Source organism: Chenopodium album, chromosome 15 (genome assembly GCF_948465745.1).
Source record: "Chenopodium album chromosome 15, dcCheAlbu1.1, whole genome shotgun sequence".
In the NCBI taxonomy this organism is placed as follows: domain Eukaryota; kingdom Viridiplantae; phylum Streptophyta; class Magnoliopsida; order Caryophyllales; family Amaranthaceae; genus Chenopodium; species Chenopodium album.
The window spans coordinates 43,123,259-43,126,966 of NC_137848.1; positions in this window are offsets into that span (position 1 = coordinate 43,123,259).

Below are 3,708 nucleotides of genomic sequence, written 5' to 3' on the forward strand. Positions count from 1 at the left end.
AAGAGCTCAATTAGGCATCTCCACTTGAGAGAAAACCTATAAGCTCATTAATTACTCGGGTAGTCTTTTTGGTCGGACTTGGCTAACCTCCAAGTAGTAGACCGGCCGGGTCGAGTTGTGGGTGGACTTCGTTAGAGGTCCTTGCCATTTGTGAGGCTCGGCTTTTCTCAAGTAAGAGCTCTTTTCGGTTAAGCGAAGCACGCTACAAGGGTAATTTAGTCTTTTCTCTATTCTTGTTATTTATGCATTTTGTTATATTAATTGTGAGTTTGTTCTTGGGGTCGGGTTTTATTTTCACGGTGAGTTGGACTCATCGAAGCCCAACATTACTGAACGAGATGTCTATCTCCTAACAGACGCATTCAAACGTCGTGATATAGCATGACGAGCACCAGAGCCCTCGATCTACATTAAATAAGTACAAAATCAAAGATTAGTAATAATTACAAAAAATACTATTTGATTAAAGTTGGACTATAAATATTAATATCCAAATAAAATAATTTCATACCATCACCATCACCAAAAATTATTATAATAATAAACCACATATTTTGCAATGTACTAATAACACAATGCATACTAAGAACACTAATCATAACAACAAAAACAACAATAAAAATAATCACAATAACAACAACAATTAATAATCATAATAACAAAAATCATATTAACAAAAACATATTAACAATAACATACTAATAATAATAATAATAATAATAATAATAATAATAATAATAATAATAACAATAACAACACTAATATCAACTAATAATAATAATAATAATAACAATAATCATAATAATAATAATAATAATAGTACTAATAATAACAATAATCATAATAATAACAACAAGAAGGATGAAATCCCAAAAAAAAAAAAATACTAATCATGTTTTTTAACCATAATCATAATTTAAAACAATATTATTCACGAAAAAAAAAACAAAAAAAAACGGAAAACCCAGGCTTCCGCCGAGATTTTCCGGAAAAACCTGGGAAGATCCGCCTGAAATTCCGGATCCTCCTTGGTTTTTCCTGAAATTTTAGGCGGAAGTTACCGGAAAATCTGGGCGAAAGCCTGGGTTTTCCGTTTCTTTTTTTTTTAAAACTGCAGTTTACCTATTCGCCGCCGCCCACACCCCTGCCGCCGTACGTCACCTTGATGCACCTCGGATCGGCCATCGCCTTTGTCACCTCCTTCAAGTGGTGGATGTCGGTGGTTGGTGGTGGTGTATGTGTGTTGTTTATTTTTTTTTCAAATTTTAATTAATTTAATTTTTGTAATTTTTAGAGAGATAAAATGAGAGTGAATGAGAGTTTTATAGTGAGGTTAGAGAGCGAAATATGAGAGTTGTGAGTGTCGTGGAGTGAATCGTAAGTTTATATACTAGGGATAAAAATGGAAATCCCTTAAAAAAAATGCGAGCGTTATCTTGTAAAATGAGAGCGACGTTTAACAACACCCTTAAATATTTGAGTAAATTTTTAGTTTATAACATACTCTTAAACAATAAAGTTGTATGATATATTTTTGTATATTGGAAATAACAATAGTTATGCATCGATCCTTTTATATGAGCAAGCCAAGATAAATTGGATCGACATTCCAGGTAGATACCCGAGAACCATATACAATGAGGCGTTCAATTTTGAGTGTTCAATATTGATTTTAGTTCTGGGTTAGTGTAATTTTAGTTTCAAGTTTGTGTATATATATATTTTTTTTTAATAATTGTGTACTAATTTTTAATCTCTTTGAAAATTTTTCAGGATAAAAAGTGAAGATTAATTTGCTTGTTGAATTATTTGGTTGGCATGAGGTCGATGCACAAGATATTAGAAGGCCTTGGTTATAGCATTAATGAGTTTTTTTTAAGTACGGAGTATGAGTTTTGTGTATTGATAGAATATTTATTGTACTCAAATACTTCGTATTGATGAGTTTTTGGGATTGGTTTTGTATAAACTACGTGTATAATTTTCGTATTAATGAATTATATTTTTGTTTTATTGAAATCATATACGGAGAATATATTAAAATACAAATAATTTTGTTTTTAAAAAAAAAAAAGAAGAAAGAGACCATTTATTTTAAATAGGTGGTCTCAGTTTTTGAAAAAGTGAGACCACCTATTTGAAATAGGTGGTCTTAGTTTTTGGAAAACTAAGACCATCTATTTCAAATAGGTGATCTCAGATTTTAAAAAACTGAGACCATCTATCTTAAATAAGTGGTTTTAGTTTCTAAAACAAGAGACCGCTTCATGTGGTCTCTTAGGCCAAAGAGACCTATGAGCTAGAGACCACCCCTAAGGTAGTCTCTTTGGCCACTTTGACATGGTCTTTTGGCTAATTTTGTAGTAGTGCAAGCCTTTCCCATGTCCATAAGTCTCACCTGTCGAATTCTATCTACTGTCTTTAGAGGAGCTCATTCGGATTCCTCGGAATTATGTTTAACCTTTGATGGGGCTTAGTCTCGATGGACAATTGTGCAGGTGCGGGTTGGATTCTATGTACGGTTGACTCTTCCCAGGTTCTGGGAGGTGGTGCTAGGGCCTGCTATGCTACTTCTGCACTTCATGCGGAATTTCAAGCTTGTCTCTGGTTCTCCAAATGAGTATGCGTTGGGATGTCCGTCAGATACTCATTCACACTTGTTGGATAATTCGAAATATGTTCTCATTTCGTTGTGGTGGGTCTTTCGAGATATCAAGTCTGCTCTTACATGTCTTTCGGTGTGCAAAAAAGGAAGGTTCCTCGGTCTTGGATCTCTCCTACTCATTAGTTAGCTACAAAAGCGCGTTGACGTCAACTATTGTATTTTTCTCTTTTAGGGCCTATTCACTTCAGCTTAATTTCACTTTGATTCAGTTCAGCTCCAATCAATTCAATTCTATTCAGTTCAGTTCAGCTCCTAATTTCCTTCTCTCATAAAATATTCATTTCAGCTCTATTCAATTCAATAAAGTTCAGCTCCAATCAGTTCAACTCAGCTCAATTCAGTAAATGTGAACATGCCCTTAATTGTGTTTTATTTTAGTGGTACTTCGGCCTTGTTCACTTCACCTTACAAAAACAATATTCAGTAAAAATAATTTCAGTTCAATAAAAGTAATTTCAATTCAGCGGAAATAATTTCAATTCAGTAAAAATAGTTTCAGTTCAACAAAAATCAGTAACATTAATTTCAGTTCAAGAAAAATAATTTAAATTCAACAAAAATACTTTCAGCTCAGTAAAAATAATTTCAATTCAGTAAAAATAAGGTGGAATGAACATGACTTTCTTGTAAAAAATAATAATAATAATAAATGTGATAAATAATTAATTAATCATCAATCAATAACTATATACTAAAAGACACACCAAAAATGACACGTGTCAATTTTTGGAATGTCCCAGTTTTTTTAAAAAAAAATCAAATATTTACATAAATAAAAGAATTAAAAAAAGATTTAATGTATCACATCATAATATATATTGATACCATAAACTTAAGTAAAAATATCAAATCAAATCCTTAACATAAATTGTTCCAGTACATACATATTATTATGTACAACTCTACCATTTTTACAACAAGGATTTTTTTAAAAAAAAAAATTGTATATAATTATGTGGGAAAAGCTTGCTAGGAAAGATATGACAAAATATTTTTACCAGCTGATTATAGAAAAAATATACTGTATGAGAGAATGAATAATA